The 15,881-nt window shown below is 40.9% G+C and overlaps 1 protein-coding gene across 10 annotated transcripts in view; it reads left to right on the plus strand.

Annotated features, from left to right (window-relative positions):
* NDST2 (N-deacetylase and N-sulfotransferase 2) overlaps positions 1-15,881 on the plus strand; it is a 116,715-nt gene that overhangs the window by 43,301 nt on the left and 57,533 nt on the right. For 3 of the 10 annotated variants that reach the window (XM_049811378.1, XM_049811377.1, XM_049811369.1), the window contains exons 2-3: positions 2,214-2,288; positions 2,759-2,801. The exons of 2 other annotated variants lie outside the window; for them this stretch is intronic. The gene's annotated coding sequence lies outside the window, so the exon portion shown is untranslated. Of the gene's footprint in view, positions 1-2,213; positions 2,289-2,758; positions 2,802-2,825; positions 2,938-12,661; positions 15,241-15,881 lie in introns of those variants that run through there. 5 more of the 10 variants (XM_049811379.1, XM_049811372.1, XM_049811373.1 and 2 more) reach the window with 3 other exon arrangements.

Consider the following 15,881-nt stretch of genomic DNA (forward strand, 5'->3'; position numbering starts at 1 on the left):
TTGTGGGCATGGAACACAGATTTCTCCGTGTGCTCACAAACTCTTTATATCCAGACAACTCCTTTTTCTTTCCCACTTACAGAAAATCATGTTCAAGCATAATATTTTTAAAAACAAATTATTACTTAGAAGCACAAGGTCTATGGCTTTTAGGTAAAAGACAATTCTGAAAATTTTACCCTGGAAAGTATATGTCTTCTAGATTGGAGGGAGCTGTTTTGGTTTTGTTGGAGCCAAGAATTTGATGCATTTGCCACTTGACATAAGACTTAAGAATAATTTGATTAAAAGACTATGCCTTGGAGTCCAGCAGTCTGGAATAAAGGGTCTCAGTGAACGGTGTATCTCTCCATGCTCTGGTTTTCAGGAGAGACTAAAAGTGTTTGGGCCGCAGCAATATGGACCAGGAGGAAAAGGATACATAAACCACAGTGATTAGTACCAGTCTCGGTATCATAACCACATCCAGGACCCTTAAGAGACAGAAAGAAGAGTTTAAAAAAAAAAAAAAAAAGTCATTCTTGTGAAGATTGTTCCTCTGGGACTGTGCTCTTGATTGTGCAGCTGCATAACTGCATCTTAAATGTGCTGTTGCAATTTTACCCCTTGGACATTTTTCAGGCTACTAAACATTTCTTTTGTTGGCAGATATCAGCAATACATGTTCTTGAGATCCAAATATTACTAATGGCAGCCTTTGAGTGATGATTGAGAAACTGTGATGGAAGCTTTGCCTTACTTTTAAAGTATGTTAAGCATTTGATAGTTAAGCAGTTAAATTCTTCTTGACATTGTTTCAACTACAGCATTTCCTTATAACCATTGCTGATGGCAGATAATTTTCCTGATGTGGTGTTTTTGCTTCAGTGTCAATCAAGATGTACAATCAGTAATGAATGCAGTGAAAAAGATGCTGGAAGTTCCAGAAAGTCTCTGTTGAAGGGCTTTAGCAGTTCAGGCTTTTCCACCACTTGCCTGTCATCTCATGACACAGAGAGAGCCTGTTACAATAGCTCTGTCCACAGTTAATTTTGTGAATGATTGCAAAAATTCCTGTATTGTTTTGTCCTTCTGTAGGAAATACTTTCAGATTCCTTGTAAGCTGCTTATTTTAAAAAATAACCTCTGTGGTATTACAGCCTCTAAAATGGCATGAACAGGTGCAGTCAGGCATGAACCCCACTAAGCCCTCCCAGCTCAGTTAGTGGTAGGGGGGGTCTCTGTTCACCTCCGCCAGGTGTACAGCAGGAGAGCCACGGTTGGATTTCAGTCCAGCCTTCGGTTCCCCCCACCAGCAATTGTGAAGGTGCCTGCAGAGCCACTGGGCTAAGGGTGCAAGCCTGTGTGATGAAACAAAGAAGCTATGTGCTTAGCCTCCATTGCAGTTAGTAAAAAGGGGAAGAGATGGGGAAATAAAAAGCAGTAGTCTAAGGATGAGAGAGCAGGGACACACCACTCCTCTCTGTCAGAAGTGTGACAGTTAAGTCCTGCTCTGGAGAACAGGTAAGCTTAGCCTGGGAAATAAGGGGGAGGAACTGCAGAGACTGGGTTTTGCATAAAGCATGCCGACTCCATTTGAGTATTTGGCATGCCTGCTATGCTTAATAATGTTGGTATTTAAATAGTTTAAAGCAGGCTTTGAAGTTAGAGCCATTTTGAGTTAAGGTAGAGGTCAGTGTGTGGTAACTGTTGGCTGAACATTGATAACAGCTTTGTGTACTTTTACATTTTTTAAGCTAGTTGACAAAACCCAGGAAATTGAGGAGTATGATTTTTAATTGAAAATTTAGTAATTATGGCACTTTTATGTGGCAAAAACCCAACAAATCGCAGAAGGCTGTTATTTTTATTTATCCATAGTACTTTTCTTCATGGCCTAATTGAACGTGTGAAATGCAACTCTTGGGCCCGGATTTTTCCTCCAGCATGCAAAGGAGCGTGTATTTATGGTTTTAAATTTTGAACCATGCTTGTCAAGTGTTTTAAAGCAAGCAAATCCCAGGCAAGAGGGAAATGGGTCTCTCCCATTGGAATTGGCGTATAGGCATAATGGCTGTGCCTGGGAAACTGGTACAGAGCAGCACTTCACACTACAACCCCTGCGGGCACTGGCAGCAGTGAAACAGAGGAAATTTTAAAGAGTATCAGTGTAGACAAGCCCAGCGCTGCTTATGTAGAAGGAATTGGTCCAGAAGATTTTATCTTCTGTTTAGGTTTGCTGTTCGCTGCTCACGTCACACCTCCTCACTATTCTTCCTTCTAACTTCCAGGACTGCCTTCTCTTGCAGGTGAGGCTCCCCTTCCGTGATCTTTGTTTGAAGAGGGTGTGAGAGGTGATAGCAGAACGTTGAAGACCGGCATGCAGTTGTATTGCCTGTATTGTGAAATGTATTTAGAACACTTGGGATGGTGATTGCTGGAGGCACAACGCTGTTTCAGACCTTTAAAGATATGGTTGAGTGGAGATTGCACTGGTATAAAGAGGCCAGTATGGGTTGAAAGAGCAATTACAAGAGAGCACTCCAGTGCAGCTGAAGTGAGGAAAAAAGTATCCTCTCCCCCGCGTTTGACACGAATATGTTTACATAATTAGTAGGAAAACTGCTCTCAAATATCTAATTTTGTGTATATTCCCATGGGGAGAAATGCTTTCAGAGATCTGTAATTTTGTGTATATTCCTGTGGGGACAGTAGAATGTGTGAATATAAACCACCCTTGATACCACATTTTTGGCACATCATCTGTCTGTTCCTTCAGATGCACACAGCCCTTCCTTGCACTCAGAGGTTGCAGAAACCAGGTAAGCATCAGCCCTGATGGCACCAATGCCCTGCAAAGCTTCATTCAGGACCTCTACCTGTGCATTGTTTCCCCTGGGGTCCAGGGACTGCCCTCAAGCTCAAGCCTGGGCCTTCAGTCCTGGCCTGAGTGGTGTGGTAGGTGTGCTTGTCTCTAGCCTTACTTCCTGGACCATGAACCTATGTTGTAGATAGGGTGTCTTCTGTCTTCCCCTGTCCCTGGCTCCAGCTCCTTTTGCTCCTAACTGGACTGCTGGGTGGCCCTTGGACCTGTTTCATCACTCTCCTTGCTTGGGACTGTCGATGGACCTTGTCACCAGCATACAGCTCTGTCTACCATGTTCAGATATGGTGGGATTGTACTCTGTAAGTGCCCTGGGGTCTCCTGCTCTTTTTCTTATGGAGCTGCCAGCCCCTGATGGACTCTGAGACCACAAGGCATTGTACTGACTGAGTCATTTCTGGTGAGAAAGTAGCCAGAAGAGGTCTAACAAACTATCTGCAAGATCACTGTCTCCTTTTGAAGCTGAAACAGTTGTAAAAGTGAAAACATGAGAGCCCAGGGTTAGTGTTTCTTTTCTTGCTGGTGGTATTTTAGGGTTTTTTGTTTTTTAAAGCTGTTCCTGCCTGACACCAGCCACCCACAGTACTCGTAAACAACACATGGGTCATGGTTTGACTAAACACTACACAGCCGCTTGCTCATTCCCCCCCGTTGGGATGAGGGAGAGAATCAGAAGAGTAAAAGTGAGAAAACTCCTGGGTTGAGGTAAAGACAGTTTAATAGGTAAAGCACAAGCAAAGCAAAACAAGGAATTCATTCACAAATTCCCATCAGCAGGCAGGTGTTCAGCCATCTCCAGGAAAGCAGGGCTCCATCACACGTAATGGTTACTTGGGAAGACAAATGCCATCACTCTGAACGTCCCCCCCTTCCTCCTTCTTCCCCCAGCTTTATATGCTGAGCATGACATAGCCCCATACTAGCTACTATGAAGAAAATTAACTCTTATCCGAGCCAAAATCATCACAACGTGGCACATAAGAAAAATGCTCTTTTCTGTCTCCCCATACTTGCCACAGGACCAACAATAGGAGGCAGCAGTGATGCTGTTGGTGGTGGTTACTATCTGTCACTGATATGGGTTCTTGGAATGAAAGGGATCCTGAAGTGAAGGCATCTGTTTATATACCAGCAAGCATAAGATCTTGTCAAAATACTAAGTAATGTGTCTTCTTTTTTGTGGCAATATATAGCTTCTTTTATCTCAGGTCCATGATAACAGCTTCCATTTTGTACTTCATAAATTGTCCAACTACCATTCTCTCATTCTGCCCCTCATATTTAGGAAGGTCTCTAGAAATGAAATACCTACAAAACACCCTTGATTTTAAAAAGGTTAGACCAGTTTTGTTGATTACTGTTGTCTTACCTTCTGTTGCAGCTTTGCCTATACATCTTTCTGTTGTCTCTTTTCTTAACCTTAAACTATATGCTCTTCTTTGTTCTGCATTTGTGTGGCACACTTCATAAGACTTTTTATCACTGTAGCTACAGTGATATAATTTATAACATGTTTTTCCTGCAGAAGAAACTGCTACTGGTATGTCTTCTCCATTGCCCATAGTGGATCAGAGCATCTGTCCATCAAGGTTCAAAGTGCTTCCCTTATCAACAGTAGCTCTGTTTAAGAAAAAAAATAAAATCTGTAGAAGATTATTATATTACACTTGTCCTAGATGTTTATTGTTATGTTTTTCCTTGAAACAGGAGTGTTTCTATGCTTTGTGATTGATGTTTATTGTTATTAATTCAAATATGCTTACTATAAATGTTAATGTTTCATAATTTTATTAACATCACTGTTAATGCCGTAGTAAGCACCGCTGGATAATTGTGTATGATGTGAAACTATATAATCTCAAATTACCCAGATTTTTGCACCTGAGTTTCATTATTTATTCCCTTTTTCTTTTATTAGGAAACCAAATTAATAGTTCTTAATCTGTCCAGTCTCTCCTCTTGATTGTTTTGGATTTTTTTCATGTGCCTCTTAAACCTCCTGTCAGACTTAAAAAAAAAGAAAAGACGAAAAAGAGAAGAAAACTAACAGACAGATGTTTTTCTTTGTTATTTTTTTCAATTAGAGTTTCAATCTGTTACTTCAGTGTTTTTCTGTTATTTTAGGATAAAGTGGTAAGAACTGAACAGTGTTTCACAGTGGCAAGCACATGTTAGTTCTTGTACTACTCACCTTTTAGTTCCTTATACATCTTAATAGAACTTAATTTGCATTTTTTACTGCATTTTTTTACTGTCACAACTGATTGAGCACACAGGATGCCTTCATGAAGGTGTCTAGTTTTTCCCCCTTTTTTGAGTTAGTAATTTGTTTATGACCCTGTTTAAAAAAAAGTACGAGTGGTTATAATTTTCACTGTTTAGTACTTTGCTTAAATATAATGTATCATCATGTTTCTTCTTAATTCGATTCTTCTGAGGGGAATGCATATGAATGAAATTATTGTTTGACTAACAATTTGTTTGCATTGCCAAAGTGCATAAAGTCCTCATCACAGGTCAGGTGCCAGCTGTTTTGGATGCTCTGTGAATGCAGCACAAAAACCCAAATCCTTCATTTCAACTCATTTGCAAGCTACAGAAGTCAGGTTTATTAATCAAAAAAACACTGTGCCACCATTTCTGCTTCTTTAGAGTACAGAATTTGCTATTTCAAACCTTTAAAATCTTTTCCTACTGTTATATTTATTTGAACTAATCAAACATATTTTCTGTTCACCAGTGTTATGATTTTATCAGCTATTATTAAAAGTTTGCTTTATGTCAGTGTTACGTGCCATTTTTCCTGAATTTGTGTTCTGCATTTTGTACCATGATGTGTATAATACGAAAGTTGTTTCCATATGAATTGGATTATGTTTTTCTCTTAATAGAGAATGTTTTTGTTAGACTCTATGTAATCCTCTGCATATGACAAATCTTCTCCTACCTCATTAATGTGATGTACTCTGGTTTATAGCCCACTGTGATCACAGTCTAGTGACTTCTGTCATTCTACTGCATTTCAGTTTTGTTTGTTATGTCATTCTCTTTTTACATGGCAGAGTAATTTTCTCTCTTTTACACCATTCTTCATCCTGCATCAGCCTTTTGAGCCCCAGATGTTACTGGTCTAAAAATGGGACAGAAATTAACCCTGAACTCAGAAGACCCCAAACACTCTTTTTTTACCACTTTTAGAGGCTACCGTGTATGAATGCATCTCGATGCCTCTCATGGGGAGAACATTTTGAAAGGGGCCATGGCTATATCACAGCACTGTCATTTCGACATCCTTCTGCTATGGGGGATACCTGGAGTAACAGTGGGCTACGCAGATAAACCAGTTATCCAAATTCTCCAGCTGTGTTTCCCCCCACCCTTTTCCTTTAGCCCCTACCTTGTGGGCACTACTTAGTGCTGTTCTGTCCACAGCCAGCCCACACCAGTAGCTATCTGTTATGTACTGAGGGCTAATCATCCACTTGTCAGCAATTGCACATTATTTCCATACCACAGCTTCAAAATCTATCTCTGTCTTCAGACCTCCAGACAGGCCTTGCTTTCTCATGTTGCCTTAGTTATAGAGCTGCCCTGTGCTACAAAGGGTACTGGTGAATGGAGGAAAGGAGGATCTGCTGGCAGAGGATGGTAGAGAGAAAAATCCTGGGTAGAGTCCTCTCCTAGTAAGCTGGAGGTCTGAGTTTCTATTTCTACCTGGATCTTCAGTTGTCAAAATTAACGTGCTGTGTGATGGGGCGTTTCCTGACGTTTGCTGTAGCAGGGAGACATAGGACAGTTCTGTTTTTACAGCAGCTAGGTGTATGATGCAGTATGTGGAGACTTCATTTTGCTGGCATTGGGTGCCCCTAGGCCTTGTTTCTCAGCGTAGCAGTGAGCGCGGGTTCTCTGCTGTCCTCTTTGGTTCATCTGTCTCAGGGAGCTGTTGCCTACATCTCTGAGCTTCAGCGGGGTCAGGGAAAGTCTAGGCGATCAAGATGATGTATTTTACAGGGCTGCCTGGTTTGTAAGAACTTCATTATGATGGATTAACTTTCCTTTTGAATGATTGCATACGGTACATCCAAATGAGAGATTGCAAAGCAGCCTGGCAGCCCGAGCAGAGCAATTAAAAGGCCCTGTGTGGGCAGGGAGTCGGCAAGAGGGCCCCGCTCCCTTGGCATGGCCTCCTCCAGCGCATTGGGGGCTCCTTGTGTGTGCACTTCCTGCCGGAGCCAGCCCTCCCTCCTCCCGAGTGCTCCAGTAGGTCACTAATGAACCTCAGCGGGAAAAGACAAAATGCAGTTCATGAATAGCTTTACAGTCCCCTTTCTCCCGCCCACCCTGATCTGTCCTGGGAATGTGCTGCCCACACAGTGACCAGAGAGGAATCTGGAGGCATTTGCAAGATAATGCCATATCAAATGTTCCGTTCTCACACTTTCTTCTTGCATTTTCGAAACTGTTTACATATTTCCTTTCAGTTTACATGAATAAGCACACCACTCAGAGACTAAAAAGGGGGAAATGCGCTTCCAAATGTGCAAAGCCACATAACTGTAATAAATTGCTTTAATTACGTATGGTGTGTTTACTTTCTGGAAGCCTACTGTGCATTTCTGCCTCCAACAAGTAGCCTTTCTTGTTTGCTTGCTGCTGTTTACCAAGCTGGCCATCCTCCCAAAGTAATCCTCATCCAAATTCTCCACTTGACAGATGCTCACCGAGAGCCTTTTTGATCCTCAGATGCTCAGTGTCATCTTGGATGTTGCTCTGGCAGGCAGCAAAAGGTAGAGACTGGCTTTTCTCCCTAGGAATTTGGTGTTTTACCATGTTTTTAGGTAATATGTCTTTCATCTGGTTTACGATGTTTTTAGAAAGATATAAAGCTACAGCTCATGGCAGAGTTGTCTCACTTGTGAATACAGTTTCAGCCAACTAGGAAGCACAGGTGGAGGTCATTTATATCATCCTCCTCAGGCAGTCACAGTTCCTGGCTACTTGAGCAGTGCTGTTGCATGCTTTTCTGTAGTTACTGGTTTTCCTGGTAAGTGCCAAGTTCCTTCTATTTTCCTTTCCTTTACTGCTTGGGAGGATTGGGAAGGTGTGCTATCAGAGTGCTTTGGCTTCTTTATTTTTGGATGACAAAAGCTACAGAAGCATAATTATGTTATTTTTACTGCTGGCTAAATAATATTTCTCGCTCGTTCTTGTCCACCATTGCCTGTATTTGACCTGTTGGGTTTTGCTTCAGTCTAGAAATGAATGTGCTTTTTAACCCCTTCACCTTTTGTAAGGCAGATAGTTTCAGAGTTACTAAGCTTAAATTATTCCCTACAATAGTCAGGAGTGATTTAAGGTGTTACACAGTGTGAGAAAAGGGCTTGCTTTGAAGACTTGAAGTTGAAAAGGAGGTGGCAAAGATTAAAGGGAAGCTCTTCTACTTTCTGTTGGTGTTTTTCCCTATCTGCAGTGGGGAAAATCTGTTTAGTACTGTTGGGATTAAATGCAGAGAAGACCTGACAATAAAATTTTCTCTTCCTCTGGAAAGAAGTGATTTTTCAGAAGGTTCAGAGTCAATTTGGAGAGCTAAAACAACCTTTCACATTAGAGTGTCCTGTCTTTGCCCTCTATACCCTGAGCCTTTTCTGAGGAGCTTCAGCAAAGCCAGCCAAAGTGATCCTAAGGGTCTAGACATAACGTTTGTGCAGCCCTTCCCACAGCTGGGAAACTGATAGCATTTAGCTATTCCTTTGCCCATATCTATCTGTGTGTGCAAAAGGGAGATATTTGTTATTCCTTCCTGAAACTTTCTCTGTAGAAGTTGCTATGCTCTCAGGATATGACAACCATATTAATGAATTCATGAATCACAATAATCTGATTAAATTGATGGGGGAGAGGGAGCCAGCAGATGAAACAAACAGATTATTTTAAGATACGTGAGATGCCAAATTAGTGACTGACTCAGCATTTAAATGAAAGTGTTGCACAAGAGATTTACTAGTAACCAATGTAATAAATTATACTATATGGGTTTTCATCTAAGAGAAAGGCTCACGTGCTGTTACAGGGACCTGTAAATAAAACAGTGGCAAAGTATTACATGTAAGATATGAGGTATATATTACTTTATATTTTTTTAAATATGCATATATATGTTTATGTACATTTTGCTTAGTAATGGACTAGGATATGGACAGTACTATGGAGAGAGTAGCACGGATTTTAAGCCTTGTACAGGCACTTTGGCCAGGACCTGGTGAATATGTTTTCAGGCATGTAGGAATGGAGTTGCTTTGTGTCATTGAGTTTTCGGGGGCAATCCCCTAGAGTACAGAGGTAATGGAAGGGAAGCTTTCTGTCAGGGAGCATATGCTTTTGTGATGATTACATTGTGTATAGATTAGGACTTTTGGGAGGGAGGGAATGGGAGGATGTGCTTGGAACATAGGACCATCTGCCAGTACCTTGGCATAGTCATTTCATTAATGAGAAGCTTATTAGCTTGAGTCCAGCTGAGATAGACAAGAAAGGCAGCAAAAGGGACAGAAAACAGTCATCCAGCCACCACTGAAACAGGGAAGAGATGGCTCTGATAACCTGTAAAATCTGATTTTCTTAAAAGAACTGTTCTTGTTCTGCTTGGCAAGAACGTATCAGTCTTCTTGTTGCTGAAAAAATGTTTTCCTTAACTTTGTGGTGCAGTGTGGGACATTCTTTGGTAGGTAAAATATATAACTGAGGGTGAGCTGAAATTGACAAGAAGGTGCTAGGAAAGAAAAGAACCGTGATTTTTAGTGGGAAATTGGTTTTGCATCAAATGACTGCCTTTTCTCTTTGATAAACACATGAAGGTGGCCTGTATTGAATGTTGGGTATTTAATATTTGTGGTGACAAAGGATGACACCTGGAAGACACAGCTTTGAGAGTGGCACAGTCCCAACCCTGGCTAATGCTAGCAACCTCAGAGAGCGCACAGTCTGGCCTGTGCTCCATGTGAGGCAAAAAATCAGGGGGGTGCTCTGGGCAGGCAGAAAATAGTGCTCCAGAGGCAAAAAGGCAAAAGGGCAGTGGTTAGGAGCCTGTGAACACTGTTCTGCAGCCTCACATTCCTGCTTCTGCTGCTGACATGGTAAGTGTCCAAGTTTGTGCTCTGTTCCTCAGTTTTGCTGTCCTGTAAATCGGAAGCCTGTTTAAGGGAGAGCTTTGCTATGATTCTGTTGACACAAGACTTAAATGCTATTGCGTTTATAAACAGCTCTGTTTTTCTTTTGACAGTTGAGTCAGACTTGTGTCTGGGTGAGGGTGAGATGGCAGAGCCTTTGCCTAGAGAAAATGGCGGTGAGAAGTACAAAGTGGATTGAGTATTGGTATTTGGGAAATTACTTCCCTTTTGTCTGATTTTATACTGTTCAGGTTGGACTGGTAGTTAAGCTGAAGTGAAGGTGTAAGAAAGAAGTGTTTCCCATGCAAAGCCCTACAATCTGCAACTGCCTAGGTCCACAGGAGCTTGGATGTGTTTAGGATACAGTGTGAGGGTTACGCAGTTCACCAGCAAGATGGTCTGATAAATAAGGCTGGACAAGGGCACAGCAAGATGATCTGATAAATAAAGCTGGACAAGGGCAATTTCTGTTTGCGCTGCCAAGATAAAAAAGGTCATTTCCCCTGACATTTTTGATGTTTTATGAGGTAACTCAGATGGGGCATTGTCTCTGACTCTGTTGTAAATCTGTTGAAACAAAAGGAACGTGCATTTTCAAAAAATGAGTAGAAAAATATAGCTTAGGAGTGTCAAAACACCTAAGCAGAAGCCTTAACTGAAAGGGGTTTGGTTAGTCATCCACTTTGCAAATTCTCTTTTTGTATTGGGGAGGGGAGAAGATTAGTGAGACGAAAATCTATGTTATTACAGAGATAAGAATGGGTTATGGTTGGGTCCCAAAGGAGAAAGAAGTTTTTTAATATTATTAAAAAAACCCAACCCTTTGCTGTGATTCATGTGTAATGCTTAGAGAGTTCCATGCCAAAAAAAAAAATTATAATACTGTACAGCATGGTGTTTATATATGTAAATGTATGTACAAATACTGGCACAACATAAATTTAAATCCTGACCCTGTGCTTGTTGAATTTTGTGGAAATATTTCTGATGGTTATGACAAGTGTTAGATCAGATTCTCACGCTGACAGGTAAATGTGGTCTAAAACTCAAACCTAAGCTTCTGCTTTTGCATAATTTTTTTCTACCTGTGTTAAAATGGAGAAGAGTTGATTGAAAGTCTTAAAAAAAATTTGTCCTGCACACTGGACCCTGCTGTGTTTCATCTACTGAAACACTTTCATAGTATCCTACAGTGATAATATTCAATTGCCATGTTGCATGCTTTTTAAACTGACAGTTCATGTATTTTCTCTCTCAAGTAGTGGAAGAATATTGTTGGTCCCACAAGGGCATGGTAGGTCAAGGTTTTGGCTCAGTCTACTAGTCTAAAAGGCTTTGCACTTAGTGAAGCCATAAAGAAACCTCCAGCTGGCTGGATGCCTCTTCTAAAAACACAAGTGTGACCTTATTCTGAAATGATGCTCAGGCAAATTTCTGTATGCCTCAATCTCTTGGGATGAGAGAGGAGTGGGAGGGGGGCCTTCACTGATGTTCCAGTGAAGCCAGGAAAGTCAGATGTTTGCATGAAAACACAGGGAATTTAATCACCGATTGACTCAGAATCACTGTGAAAGGGTAGAATAAGACAGAGGAAGAGAAAGAAGGAAGACAGCGGAGAGCTTTTAACTTGAGGTATGAAAAGACATTAAGAGAGGAAGTAGAAATTTTCATTGCATTGCACGCACAAAAGCTCCCTTAGCTGTTTATGTGAATTATGAAATTGTGGAGCTCCGTGCAGTGTTTTCCTTCCAGCAGCAGAGCACAGAGCTGAGTGCCTGCATTGGGAGTGTTACGTACAGCTTTGCTTTAGTGCCTTTCTGGGTCAATGACTCTCAAACAATGCCACACAGAGCTGCTTTAGTTGCACTTCCATGAGTCAATCTGTAAGTACTGACAATTCTCCCTGATCGTAACCCAGTGTCCTGCAGAATATGCAGGCTTTGTTGACTACTAATTTCAAAGCATTTATGGTGTTCCTTGAACTCAGGTTGGTTGATCATGTGTACCTTTTTCAGATGCTATTCTTCCTGACAATTCAAACACAGTCAGATTGTTGACTTCAGAAGACCAAGTGAAAAGATGTGGCCAAGTTCTTGAACCAGTAGCATTGAAAGAATTGATACTCCTCTCTGCATTGTTCTGGCACTACTCTCTCAGTAGCCACAATCTGTAGCATTGTCTCATGGAAAATAAGGAGAAAGAGAATTACTGGTTCATGCAGAGATTTTTTTCCAGGCATAATGAACAATAGGATCAAGCAGCTGCATCATTTATTTTGTTTTAAGATGGATGTCTGTACCAGGTTGTTTTATCTCTGCATCCCAGAAAATATAAAGGAAGAGGGATGGTAGGCAGCTAAAATAGTGCATTTAAGTATTCTTCCAAACAAGCTCATATGGTAGTGGAGACTTCTGTGGAGGTATCAGGTATCTATTTCCATTTGTGGGAAAGTTTGGTGATGATTTGAGCATTTATATAGTCAACCTCAGTGGCAATTGGGAACCCCCAGGGAGGAGGCAACAGTCTGTTCAACATTTGTGCGTTACTCACCAGCTGACTGCACCTGCAGCCTTTGCCATCAGTGGCTGGGTATAGAAGCATTTTGGAAAGTAGCAGCAGTGAGGAGCAGAGCTTGAGAAAACTGTGTGGAAGGAGAAAGCAAGCTGTCGCACCTCAAAGTGCGGGAAAAATCCTGAAGATGCATGTCTGTTTCTGAGCATTGGCTAAGCTGGATTTGGGGCTGAACATTGGCTAAACACATGAAAGGTAACTGAGTAAGAAGTTTTGATGTCTTTTTTTCCCCTCATCCCCCTGAAAGCATGACTTATTTTTACCTGTTTTCTCTGTTTCCATGTATGCAAATTTCCTTCCTCTCACCTTCTGAAAAAGGCAAAATGCACCTAATTAAACAGCTGCAGGTACAGCCAATCTGCTAACAAGTCTTATTCTTTCACAATTTGGTTTCAAGATATCATATTTATTCTTCCAGATTTGGATTTCATTTAGCTATGTGCGTTTGCTTCCAGGAAGCCCTATATCTGTAATTTTTATTTGGTTTATTGAATGGAGTATCTCTTCTCATTATATATCTTTTCTGTACAGCCAGCTGTGCTGTGGCCACCTACTGGGCATCTTGGAAGTTACTGCTATGAACCTCAAAGTGCATACAAGGAAAGCTGTTTAAACAGCACATTAGAACTGAATTATGGGCAAAACTCCATTTTCTTTATTTCAGTGTGTCTGTACAGTCATATCAAACGTGGTTTATATCTTTTATTTGGGTACAGATTATTGGCTTTATTGGTTTTACCCTTTATAAAAAATGAACAATGTTAAATTTAGTTTTAATTAGCTCCTTGGTGGGGTTGTATCATAACTTGGAATTGCCAATTCATAACATTGTAGGCACATTAGTGAGGTTAAGTGAGGAGCTGTTTATACTTTATTTTTTCCCCCCACATCACCTTAGATATTGGAGGAATCTCCTCTGCAATGCAGAGTGCACTTTGCTTTATGATAAAGGACGGAGATAAAAGTAAGCATAAGGACCCTGAAGAGGCAACGCTGTCCAGATCAAATATTGACAATGATAAATGAAAAATGTAGAGAAGGAATTACATGGACTTAAAGTCAGCAGGCTTCTGACTTAATTTGCTTTATTTAATGGAGGAATAAAGAGAGAAATAAATGACCCTCTTCCACTTGAAATTCTCCATGGTAGCTGTCAACTTCACTGTAAATTGGGGGTCACCATGTAGGCACAAAGCCTTTACATAGCTTTCTGTTGACATTAAATTCATTCCTGTGGGATTTGGGCTCCTAGGTGTTTTCAGGCTGTCTGGAAACTAACATGATTGCCTTTCATTAATCTGGTTATTTGTTTGCTATTTTTTTTAAATGCTGTTTTTCTTAAGATAATGAGTGCTTTATGACTGGTCTAGGGGAGGTAAGGCATTGCTTTGTCTGTGTGAGCCATGGTTTATTAGGACCAGGGAAAGACTAGTACCGAACTAGGTGTCTTTAGTTCTTTTGAGTGCTCTTAATTTTGAATGCTTTGGGGAGGAGTAGCCTAAACAAGCCATGAGCAGAATTGTTTATATGATCTGAATGGGGTGAAAGGTTTAAATACAGTGCTCTGCTACTTTAACCCAGTAATTCAGAGAATGCTCAATGCTATCAATTTAATTACAGCATTGCTGTCAGGAGGCGGTGGCTCTGTGGCAGGATGGAACTGACAGTCTTTAAAGATGTATCTGTCTGATACATAAATCATAATTTTTCCTCCTTCAAGACCATTCTTTGCTCATTGAGAAGCATTCAGAAACAAGGGGGGGGGGAGAACTGTAGCAATGGAAGTTCATCAGCTGAGAAAGCTGTTTCCTTCTTACCTGCGTGATGAGAGCAGAAAGCAAAAGAGAACAAGGAGAGAACTTTTCCTAATATTTTAGTTGTAGTCATTCCCCCTTTTTTTATTAATTTCTTCTCTTCTCATAAAGATGGCATGATTTTAGCTGCTAGGCTGCAGCACTGGGAAGAAGGTTGTTACTGATACCTTTTTCCCCATTGGCCTTGATGGCAACTGGTTTCTTTTTTAGCTTGTTGGGAGACATACAGCTAGCTGATAGCAGAAGAGAAAAGGACAGAGGCAAAGGCAGATAGCATTACAGTTTTAACACTTCACTGCTTGCATTGGCCTTTCTGAAAACTGGACTGCTGGAGCAGTCAGGTTCATGGGCATTTCAGAGCAGCACGGCTGCAAGCAAGCATAGTCATGCTGATGGCAGATCGGGTCTGTGCCACATACCCTCCATGCCATGAATAGGCTTATAGGGAGGAATCCTTTCCTTTGTTGTGTGCAGACAAGGGGATGCCACATAAGGACATGCAAAATCTGAAGTAGGGCATGGGCTAAATGATGAACCATGCTAAGCCATTATTGAACTGATGCTTCTCCTTCCTCAGATGGCTCTGCTGCCTTCTTCTGTTGTGAAAGCTTCTCTGGTGAATTACATTGCAGGCAACCCATCATACCAGAGGGAGGGGGAAGAATTTAAGAGATCAATTCCAGAATTTTGAAAATGAGACTGCGTTCTCTTATCAGAAATAGAAATTCACTTAAGAGCTTCACTGGGTCTCAGAAAGCATTTCCCTTCTCAAACCAGTTCTGCTGGATGCACATGAATGAGCCATAAAGGAGCTATATGTGTTAAGGTAATCTGTTTTGATGCCAAATATCCTTGATTAACTATTTCAAGTATATCCTTGCTGCTTAGTTTCCATCTCTTTCACTTCCTTGGAGATCCTGACAGGGATTGTGGTTTTCTCCGTAGTGCTTCTTTCTTGAGCATTTGCAGTTTCTGATAGTGACTTTTTCTGATAATTGTTCCTTCATTTCACTCTCTCCCACATAGCTCTACCCCTTTTCTCTCCCCCTTCTCTATGTACCTTTTCCCCTTTTTTTCCTGTTTTACTGCTGCAGTCCATCCATCCTTCCTCCCTGTACCCATTAAAAGTCACCCCTGTTTTTGCTTTCTGTTGTCTTTGTGCAGCTTTGAACTTTAAAGCTACACAGCTCTTTCAGTGATGTTATAAAGTATTTGTTATCCAGGAAGAAATGCAAACCTCAGGTGGCTGTGGTTTTATTTTATTTTATTTTATTTGTTTTTATTTTATTCTTTCACAGAAATTAACTAAAAATCTCCACCATTTACTAAGAAGGGCTTTCTGTTCATGTCCCTGTAAATCTTTTCACATTTTGACTGTATCAAACTACCTTCTATGTTTTCCCAATGTATGCTTTATGATTATATATTTTCACTGTGCTTCTGATTCGGGCTTTTAAAGTTGTTACT

This window comes from Accipiter gentilis, chromosome 9 (assembly GCF_929443795.1).
Source record: "Accipiter gentilis chromosome 9, bAccGen1.1, whole genome shotgun sequence".
Lineage (NCBI taxonomy): Eukaryota > Metazoa > Chordata > Aves > Accipitriformes > Accipitridae > Astur > Astur gentilis.